The following is an 11,235-nucleotide window of genomic DNA, read 5'->3' as shown; positions in this document are numbered from 1 at the left end:
ATTAACTTGAGCAGAAAACACACCTAGACAGAGCAGGATTCCTTACTGTCCCACAAGGGACACCTCCAGTACAGCTGCTACACACGCACTTCTCAGCTGCAGCCTTGCACACATCTCCACCCCTTGTGTGCACTGCCACTTTCTCCCAGCCTCTGACAAGCCACCTTCCCCAGCCCAGAGTGCCCAGGCTGTGTTTCCAGGCTGGCACAGCCAGGGCAGTGCATCCTCTGGGCGCCCTGATCTGGGAATGCAGGCCAGCAGCAGAGGGTGAGGGGGCTGGAGCACTCCTCCCTTGCTGGTGCCATTACCTGTGACACACACTGCAGCTTCCCATGACATATTCTAACGCCAATACATGTTCTCCAGGCTGGTAACTAACCCAGTGAAATTCTTTTTAATTGTGCCTTTGGTGGGGGCCGTTGTGACAAAACCCCCACACCTTCTCTGGCACTCTAATAAGTGATTTTTTGGGTTTGAGGTGTTTTGTTGTTCTTTTTCTGTTATTTGCCCCTAAATCCAAGTATGGCTTTGTGTCAAGGTACAGCTAAAATTAATTTCTTGATGCTCCAGGGTGGAAGTCCTGGATGCCATGTTTGGGGTCAGGTAACCTGGGGATGGAACAGTGTTGTGGATGTCCTACAGGGACAAAAAGGAATGGAAGTGGCACCTTCCTGTGCTGGACAGTGCTGTGCAGCAACTAGGCTGAAGCATAAGAGGCAGGAGTGGAAAATGGTACCCTGGGAGCATCCCATTCTGCTGCTGCTGCAGGATTGGGGAACACAGATTCACAGAGCCAAAATCCTTGAGACCTAGCTGAATCAGAGGGGAAAATAGAGTCTTGTGTAAGCAGGATTTACTATTCCTGGCAACTGGTAACTACATTTCTGCTGCACTGCTTAATGACTCCCAGACATTTCACACCTCTCCTTCCTTTCCCAGAGTTTCCTGTCTCATATTGGTGCCTGGTTGTTCACAGGCAAGGATCAAAAGAACTCTGGTTTAAGACAGATGGTTTATTTTTAAAGCATATCTGGCTTTAATTTTTTTTTAATACAGTGGAATAATTTATAAAAGAACCATCTACTTCAGTTCTGGGAATGGGAATTTTTAATATCCAATTTAAAAGCTTTATCACTCTCAAAATCATACCCCATACCCCAAAAAGCAGAATGAATGTCACCTGTGGTACAAGAATGAAAGCTGAGCATTTGTCTCTCTCACCAAAAAGCCCAAGTGTTCATGAGTAACTTCTCTTTGCTTCCTTGAGATGGAGCTGCACATCCAGGACTTGATAACCATTCCCAGATCAGCAGGAATTAGGCTTAGCTGGCTGAAGTGCAGTCACTGGAGACAAGTGCCCTGGCTCTATCACTAATCTGAGCAGGGTTCCACCAGGGAAATAACCAAGTACTTGAAGCTGAACACAAAATTAAGTTGCATAGTCTTAATTATATTTCTTCTTGCCAGCTAACACTGTAAGTTGAAGCAGAAAAATAAGTTTGTCTGAGTTTCTTTTGCTGCAAAGGTACAATGTAATCTTACTGCAGAGGAAATACCACATATTGGAAGAGTTCTCCTTTTGATGTTACTGAAGGGTCAAGTGCTGTTTGTAAGTACTGGCTGGCAGCTCAGTGTCACCGAAGACACTTGTGCTTTCCAGCCACAAACTTCATTGTTCCTGCAGGTTTTGTATGGGGGAGAGAAGTTGAGGTTTGTTCCCTTTATTCTCATTGTTTCTGAAAGGTGTTGTGAATTGGATCCCGTGTCAGTAACTTTAGCTACCTAGCTTAGAACTGAATTTATTCTGTTTCATATTTGACACACAGTATAATACAGATATTTTCTAAAAATCCATACCAAAGAGACAAATTATGAAAATCAGGCAGGTATACAATGTAAGAAGAACCAAGCAAAAAGTATATGCATGATGTAGAAAAGTACTTACTTAAACAGTAGTTCCTGAGATCAAGCAGTTCTTCCTGCTATAAGATGTCCAACAAGAAAATCCTGTAAATTCTAGGAAGTGTAAAATCCTTAGGATTTTTTATATACAGTATATCTAATAAAATGCCCAGGGATTTATTTATTGGACTATATTCAGAATTAATATTTCAAGTCTGCATTTTCAGCTGAAATTCTAGTATTGATAAATCACAGAGGTGTTTTCCATTAGCTGATGGGCTGGACACTGTTTCACTGAAACCGTCACCATTTCCTAGATAGATCTTCACTTTTCATCTCAGAGCATCATCCTGCAGGTACAGACTTGCATTGATATCAAGTAAAACATCATTGATCATCCCTTTTTTGAATGCACAGCAATTCTCTACATGAGCAGTGCTGCCTCCATCAATAGGGGCAGCTGTCCTGCCACATCTGGTAGATGGCAGTTTTACAGGAGGAAGAGTATTCCAGCTGCTCTTCTGGAGCTAGAGAATCACCATTATCCATGCTGGTGTGAAAAGGAGCAAGGATCTGACACAGTGGCAGCACCACCTCCACATTTCCAAGGTGCCTGCAGAGCCAGCTCCTCCTGGCAGGGCAGCCCTGCCCATCAGCAGGTGGGGTTGTGCTGGACCTGCTGTGGGGCCTGCAGGGCCAAAGGGCTGCAGGATGGAAGGTTCCAGAGGGCAGGGAAGCAGCAGGGACAGCATGGCCCTGGCAGATCTCTCTGCACAGCAGGACCAGCAGCTCCCAGTCCCTGGTGCCAGGCCTCTCCTGCTGGGAATGGCACAGGCTTGGTGGGGGCAGCAGCCCTGTGTTCCTCCAGCTGTGGATGAGCTGCCCTGAGCAGCCCTGCCCAGCTGTGTGCCAGCTGCGTGCTCTGTAACCAGGTTAGCGTGGCACCAAGCCCAGAATAACAAGCTCCATTTGTTAGGTCTTTGGTGCTCTGCTGAGGTTAAGCCTGCCATGACCCCAATAGTAAAGGCAGAACAGCTGAGGGAATAATCCTGCTGAATCCAGAGCCTGGAGAACAGGATCATCCCTTGGACTCCATTTGCAGAGTGCAGGAACCAAGTCATGCACAGGGGACCTCTTGGACAGGTCAGCTGGGTACTGTGGGACTAAAGACAGCAAACATGAGCATGATTGCCTCTTTTCATCCTGAAAGAAGTTCAGGAAACAGCGGCTCCAACATGGAGTGTCAGTAACACTGAGATGTTGTCTTTTCTCCTCTTCTCCCATAGGAACCTATTTGAAAATATCAAATACTCTGAATGTTACAGATTGTGTCCCACTGTGATTATATGAAAGAAAAGTTTGATTTATTATACATTTAAGAACAGTCTTCCTCCATATCCTGCTCCTGTAATATGTCAGTCTGAAAAAAAAATCCTTCCTTTATCTCAGATTTCATTTCAAGACGCCCTTCTGACTTCTCAGGCAACACGAACGTGTAGGATTCCCCATTCATCCTTACACTATTTATTGTCTGCAGCTCTGCTCTCAGCCCACCCTGGATTCTCTGCTGCTCCCTGAGGACCTGCAGAGCTTGGGCAATGCCCTAAAACTGAAAGTGAAGAGGCACCAGCAAAGTGAGAGAGAAATAAGCCAGAACTGAATATTCCAAATCTGCTAGGAAAAAGAAAGCAAAACCAAAACAAGGACAAACAATACTTAGGGTATCAAACTGCAGCAATGGAGGTGCATAGCTCACAGAGGAGGGAGGATGAGAAGGAGATCCCACTGCTGGAGAGGGCTTCCTTGCATTGTGGAAGCCTAAATGATGCAGGAAGACTCTGGAGCAAGAAGAGATTCCACATCCAATTCCCCCCCTGGAATTGATTAACTGGGTCAGACAGGAATGACAGGGAGGACAACCAGCCAAGAGGTTGGAAGAACCCTTCCAGCAACTACTCTGTCTGTCTGTCCCTTGCCAGTGCCTGACCCCAAGGGTGTGCAGAGCCACTGGCCGTTCCCAGCAGGATGCACAGAGCTCTTCTGTCCCTGTTGCCTGCAGGGAGCAGATGTTCCCCACCCTGCCAGGGGCAGTTCCCCTGCTCAGCACAAGCCACAGCTGCCAGGAGACAGCAGGAGCTTTTTGGGGCCAATCACAAGCAAGCCCCAGTCACTCGCAGCATTCCCACTACCAAGGCTTTCAAGGAGGTGTACTGGTGCAGTGAGAACAAAAATCCCTCTCAAATGGTGAGGGGAGTAAATTGGGAGACAGTTGTGAGAACAGATGTTTGACACAGAGGAAAAATGGGAAAGGACAAAAGCAAAGTGGGGGAGGCATTAAATGAAGCCCCAGCAAACATTTTGTGCACTCCCACACAATCCCTTGTCTGCTCCAAATGGCTAGAGGTGGGTTTCAGTGTACTCAGGAACCTCTGAAGGAGTTTAATCGTTGCACACTGCAGGAAAGGGAGCTCAGCCTGTGCCTTGTGTGGCATTTAAGGTGTGGGAGGTCTCTGTCTTTCAGATTATTACATGTTGAGCACAGTGGCTGAGTTGGTCTCTGGTTGCACCTATATTTCTGCTGTGCACATCAGCTCTGGTGCCCTCTTGAGAACCTTCTCCCTGAGACTGCTTTGTTCTGTAAATGGGAGAGGCACTGTGCCAAGGAGTGTGTTTGGGCTTGCACAGGGGACTGCAGAGCAATCTTTCTAAATAGTGGTTTGCAATGCTTTAGAGCACATGGGCTATGGAAACATATGGGCCTCTCTGCACAATTTAGATGTTAGGAAAACAAGCCTTTGTAAGGAAAGAAATGGTATTGTATAGGCAGAGACACAGTCTGAGTCCTGTGCCAGGTCCTGGGTCACAGCTATAGAACTAGGAAGCAACTGAATGGACTGAAACCACAGTGAAACGGGGAGAGAGAATTATCAATAAAAACCCAAGCAAACAAACAAAAAACAATAACAAAAAACTAAAGAAAAGGGAAAAAAAAGGCTCATCAAAACAGATTCAATAAAAAACAGTGGGTGTCAGTTGGAGTGTGCAATAAAAGGCAAACCCAGAGAGAAAGAAACCACTATTAGCTGAGGAGTCTGAAGACAGAAACGTGCTTTCTATTTTAATGTCCAGAATGAGAGCAAGTGTGAGCCTCTGTTTGCCATGGCCACCAGGAGCTGCTGCTGGCTGCCCACCACAGGCATGAGGTCCATCTGCCCAGGGCCATGGGAGGAGCCATCCTGCCTGCCTGGTGACCTGCCAGGGGATGGGGCAGGTGGGAACAGGGAAACACCACAGCACCTCGGTCCCTCGGTGCCAGCTGTGGAGATGAGGTCGCTGGAGCTCAGAGAGCTGACTCAGCAGAGCTGTCCCTCACTCTCGTGACCCTCACATGGCTCTAAGGAAAGCCTGAATCATCAAAGCTGCTGTGATTAAGCCAACAAAGGCAGCAGAAGCTCCTTGGGGATCTCTGTGGATTACTGACTGCTCTACCCATCCTCTGACAGGTGGCTGTAGTAAAGCATCAGAGAAATGCTCATGCCTGTTCAGTAAGCTACTGACTCAAGGGGCTGAATTAACAAATACCCCAGAGCCCAACTACGTATCTCTACTATGCCAAGTGAGAACCATGCACAGCCTCACTCCCTGAACCCCTTACTGACACACGAGCAGTTTAAATTAGGGCTTGTTGTAATGAATTTATGTGCATTTTTAACCACCTTTCCCCTTTTGAATATATAGTGTTGCACATGTGGAACACAAATGGTCACCTCGTTCCTGCGTTTATCCTCAGGAGGGATCGAGTGCAGATTCCCTTGTCCTCCAGTCTTTCATAACACCCCTCCTAGGATTGTCTTGTCCTCCAGTTTTCATGACACTCCTCCAAGGATTCCTTTGTCTTCTAGTATTTCAGGACACCCCCTCCCAGAGCAGCCAGACACTGTGCTGGTCATCCCAGCCTCAGCTCCAAGGAAGTCACTGACCTCCAGCTCCTTCACCCCTGTCCACACCTCATGTGCCTCATAAACCCTGTCCTGGTCCTTCTCCACATTCTCTTACTCAGTGAAGACCAGGTGGAGATCAGTACCAGACTACAGCAGCTAATGATGGGGCCTTCTTGGGCTTCACTATCCCACCAGCTAGTGCTGCAAATCATAGTGAATAAATGTTTATTGAAATGAGGTTTTGAGCTCTGACATTCAGCACTCCAGTCCCTCCTGTGGCTGGACAAGAGCAGCTGCTGGAACCAAAGGAGATGGCCCAAACAAAAGGCCACTTTTGTTTGGTGCAGCTTTCCTGTGTTATGAGCGAGTATCTCTTGTGGAACTGCTTCAGACAATTCAGAGGCAATGGGGAAAAAAAGCACCTTACGAAACCTCCATGGAAAAATAGAGCCTGGAATGCATTTCTGTTACAAGGTATACATTTGCTAGAGAGAGAGTTGGATGTGAATTGAGGACTTGAAAGAAATTAAATTACTTGAGAGGATACTATAATTGAAAAGAAAAGTGTGTGTGTTTGAAATAAATTTATTTGCTACCACTGGAAAACCGTAATTGAAAAGAGGAGAAACTTGTTGAGTGAAGCATTTGGAACTGATTTGAGTGGGAAAGAAAGTACAGGGCTCCTGCACTCTGAAATGAATTTCTTGCTTGATGTGTAGTATCAAACTTGGGAAACATCTATATGGATTAATGTGGAAGTGTGATATCTTGCCCTAGGAAATCAGGCATTGCTGTGCAGGGACAGGAAAGCATGATGCTTTAAGCCTGCTCCCCAGTTCTTACACAAAGTGGAACAAGGCATTGATTAAGAGAAAATGGGGTCCCACTCTGGGCTCCTCAATACAAAGGAGACACAGGGCTCCTGGACTGGGCCCAGTGGAGAACTGCAAAGGTGTTTAAGGGACTGGAGTATCTCTCTTGTGAGGAAAGGCTGAGGGAGCTGGGGCTGTTCAGCCTTGGGAAGACACAGCTGAGAGGGGACTCTGTCAGTGTCTGTCAGTATCTGAAGGGAGGTGTCAGAGGAGGGAACCAGGCTCTGCTCAGTGGTGCCAAGCAATGGGACAAGAGGCAATGGGCAGAAACTGAGGCACAGGAAGTTCCACCTGAACATGAGGAACTTCTTTGCTGTGCAGTCACCATGCACTGGAGCAGGCTGCCCAGAGAGGGTGTGGAGTCTCCCTCACTGGAGATATTGAAGAACTGCCTGGACACAGTCCTGTGCCCTATGCTCTGGGATGATTCCTCTTGAGCAGGGTGGTTGGATGAGATAACCACAGTGATCCCTTCTAACCAGACCCATCCTGTGACTCTGGGGTTCTGTGATGGCAGTGCTAGGTCTAGATTTCAGATGCAATGTCACCAAGGTGTTCTTCTCTGCCAGGAAAGCCCACTTGTGCCCAAAATTTATCTGAGGGTAAAATGAATGTGCATCATCATGAAGTGACTCATGAACACACAACTATCTCAGAGAGTCCCATGGCATGAGAAAAATGTTTGCCAGCATCTGTCTAGCACTTGGTGGTGGGGCTGGTTTGTCCTTCTTACAAAAAGCTATCAAGATAAAAAGAGAAAAGTATGAATACTGCTGAACAGCACAGAGATTTCTCTGCAACCAAGAAATGTCTGGAAATGTCTCTCACACTGTTCCCACCCTGCAGTCCATCTGCTCTGCACCAGTAGGTGAGCTGCAGCCTCCTCACACCATGGACATTTATCAAACATCATCCTGGGACTTCCAAGAGACCAACAGCTCTTTAACTGTAGTTTCCACTTGCAACCCTTTCAGGAATTCACTCAGTACCAAAACATGGGCTGAAATTAGGTGGAAAATGGCCTTGTGTGACATTAGTTGAAAAACACATCTGTGTTTTCTATGCTTCAGATCCAGTAGCTCAGGTTTCTCTGGAAAACACCTGTGCTAGATCTTCTCAGCCACAAAACCTACAGACTCAGCCCAGGAACACAGGTCTGAGCTGGTTTTTTTCTCTGCCTGACACACCGCTGAGTGCATTCAGGACTGTGCAGGGAGCTGAAGGCTTTCATTGACACCTCTGCAGCCACAGGGCAGGAGTGATTGATTGGCTGCGTAATAGGAACTTGCAAAAGGAACCAGCTGAAGATGTACAAGACAGAATGAATGCCTTAAACTACTTTCTCTTCATTGAAAAATCTCCTCAGGACAGACATGAATCAGCTGCAATTACAGTTTTACACTGTCATAAGGCTCAGGTCACTCTCAGGCTTCAGGGTTTCTCCTCACGAGCTCTGTTATCCCCAGAACTGTACTGCAATTTTATAAAATTCAATTTTTTTCTTACTGTCTACATTTATTTCTTTGTAAGAACACATTAAAAATAAACAGATGCATTGAATTCAAATCAGGGGTGGTCTTGTCCAATATAATATTTTCCTCCATATATTTTCCCCCTTTCTCACCTCTGAAAATTTGTCCTTAAAGGAATTAGGATTAGAGAATCAGAGGATAAGAGGAGAAATTTGGAGAAATCAGAGGATAAGAGGACACTGGGAAGTTCAGGTTGGAAAGGACCACAGGAGGCGCCTCCTGCACTCCAGCAGGGCCAGCAGTGAGGTCAGACCAGGCTGCTCAGGGCTGTGCCCAGCCAGGTTTCACAGTCCCCAGGGATGGAGCCTGCCCAGCCTCCCTGTGCAGGACCTGCCTGTCCTCATGGAAATGTTTCCGTGCCAGCCCGAGCCCTCCCATTTCAGCTCCTGCCGCCCAGGGCTCGGCTGCCTCCTGTCCCTGCCCTCGCCGGGGCTCTGGGTGTCTCTGAGGTGCCCCCAGAGCTGTCTCTGCCCAGGCTGGAGCAGCCCCAGCTCCTCACGGTGCTGCTGCCTGTGTCTGCCACCAGCTCCTGCCCCAGCCAGAGCCTGTGTCTGCACACCAGTTTCCCATGTCCCTTGACTGCCTCCTCTCCATCAGTTTGTCCCGTTACTTTTGAAGCTGCTCATAATTTTGACTACTACAATATCCGTTGCCAATGAGCTCAAAAAAAAAAAAAAAAAAATCAGTATTTTGTGAAAATTCAATTTTCATTGAAAAGAGCTCCTTTTCATATGCTGTCTCTGGTGGTTTCATTTGGTGACCCAGAGTTCTGTGAGAAGCAGTGAATAAATTTTCTTATGCAGCACACAATTTTGTAGAGCTACATCATATTTCTCCTCAATCATCTGTTTCCCAAGCAGAAGAATCACATTCTGTTCAGTGCTTTTTTGAAGTGGATCTATAGAGCATATTCTTGTTATTTCCTGTGCCTCTTTTCCATTCCATAACCTTTTGAGATGAGATGACAGTATATGAAAAGAGGATGCATCATAAATTTACAGTGTAATGATGCATGCTGTTTTGTGCTCCCTTCTCTTCCTAGTAATTACCAAGAGTCTCTTTACTCCTTAACACTGAAATGGCGTTCTCAAAGCACTATCAGATATTTCTTATGCATTTAGAGGAAATGGAGAGCCCATCAATACTTGTGTGTATGTAGTTAAGATTGTTTTCCTCACATGGCCTGGGGTGAATGTTGTAACACCATCTTTCACCTCTGCCTTTATTTACAGTTACTTTGTACCATGAGATCTTCTGCAACTGTCTCAGCTGGTCACAGTTCAATACCTGGGGATAATTTTGCAGATGTGGCCTTAGGAACATGGTTTAGTGGTGGACATGGCCTGCTGCTTTAACAGGCAGGCTCAATGATCTGAGAGGTCTTTTCCAACCTAAACAATCCAATGATTCTCTGACCAACAAACCCTCCCACCTCACGATGGATGCTTCTCTTCCCACATCACTTACAAGTACTTGGAATAATGTAGATCACAACATAAATTTCTCTGAGACTTCACCCATATCCTCCTTTCAGCTGCTTATTTATCTCTCCTTTTATATCCCTACTGCTAAAGCTAATGCTAAAGCTTTTCTGTATGCTTGTTTCTTTGAAGATCTTGGATAGAGTGACCTGGGGAGGAACCAAAGGCCAGCACTGTCCACTGGCCTGACCTGGCTTCTCAGAGAACACTCAGTCTGCAGCAGAAGGTGTCCACCTAAAATCTGCATCACTTGTTAGAAACTGGCCTTTCTCAAATAATGCAGGCTCTAACGGAGTGTTTAGTACAAAGTCACTTTTACCAGGGCAGGTAAGTGGCATCACATCAGTGCAAGCCTGGTAGGAGCAGACCCAGGTGTTTCCCTTTGGCAGGACAAAGCCTCCTTTGAGAAAGCTGTGCTGGTGAGCTACAAGCTGTGCTGCCACAGGGTTAGCACAGCACAGAAGGGGAAGGGTCCTGCTCACTGGCTCTGCAAGGGGAAACAGAAACTCACCCCCAGACAGGAGGACATGCCTACTGCTTTGGATTCCTCCTTATGGGCAAGGCAGCAGGACTGGGGGAGTCAAGGGAGATGGAAAGCTGGGAATGCTGGAGCTGGGGGCATCCCTGTTGGAGACACAAGACATCTACACTGTCAGCCCCAATAACCTGTGGTGGCCCTGCCAGTCTTCTGCCCTGGAACCCCAAAGGCGGCACCAGAAGGAGGATCATGCCTTGATTCCATGGCAGCACCGTGCACTCTGTGCAGACATGCTGCAGGAACTCGCATTTGTGCACACACAGCACCAGCCACACCCCCACCCTGTTGTCATTATAGTGCAAAAGTTCTATTATCATTACATAGCAAAGGTTCCATATTGCTAGAGTTCCATACCTTCTTGATATTTCTTGTAGGCAGCTCCTCTAGGCACTGACTCTTCCTTCTCCTCACAGCAGCCACCTGACTCCAGTTCCCCTCAGCCACCCAATCCACTCTTTTATAACATTCTTCTGACTGGCTACAGGTGTGGCCTGTTAACATCAGGCCTGCTCCTACTCCTTAATAATTGGCTCAGCTGCAAATCTTTAGGGGCTAAGATTACTTTCTATACCACCTTCATTTACTTATGTTCTATCCCCCTACACCATCCTTGCTCCTGTAGCCTACAAAAGGCTTGTGAGAAAGCTGAGATGGGGGCCTGGGAGACAACTGCTCAGGAATGCCTGCCGCAGCTGCACAGCGCCATCAGTGCAAGGGCAGCCCGGTCTGGGATGGGTGGAACCTGGAGAAGCACACTCCCACTAAAGGGACCCTCCTGCCAGCCCACCTCCCTCATACACCTCCTGGGCTGCCAGGATAAAGGGAGAAGCCCTTGTTCTTCATGTAGGATGTGCAGCTCTTCTTTCACCACAGGGCATGGAGAGCAGCTCTCCCTTAGCCAAGACCTCCAGATGTTTCCAACCCAACTGGCATGGAAAGCATCTGGCATCTCCTGCAGGAGGATGAAGG

General features: G+C 47.2%; 1 long non-coding RNA gene across 1 annotated transcript; it reads right to left on the bottom strand.

Moving 5' to 3' along the window:
• Nucleotides 1-1,294: 1,294 nt before the first annotated feature.
• On the bottom strand, nucleotides 1,295-10,681 carry LOC135446836 (uncharacterized). Its single transcript, XR_010439912.1, has 2 exons — nucleotides 10,621-10,681; nucleotides 1,295-3,192 (listed from the first exon to the last, which is right to left on the bottom strand). It is a non-coding gene; the product is annotated as an uncharacterized LOC135446836 (long non-coding RNA).
• Nucleotides 10,682-11,235: the final 554 nt, after the last annotated feature.

Source organism: Zonotrichia leucophrys, chromosome 1, assembly GCF_028769735.1.
Source record: "Zonotrichia leucophrys gambelii isolate GWCS_2022_RI chromosome 1, RI_Zleu_2.0, whole genome shotgun sequence".
NCBI lineage: Eukaryota > Metazoa > Chordata > Aves > Passeriformes > Passerellidae > Zonotrichia > Zonotrichia leucophrys.
Note: the sequence above shows the minus strand (reverse complement) of the source record. Positions and strands in the feature narration are given on the sequence as shown.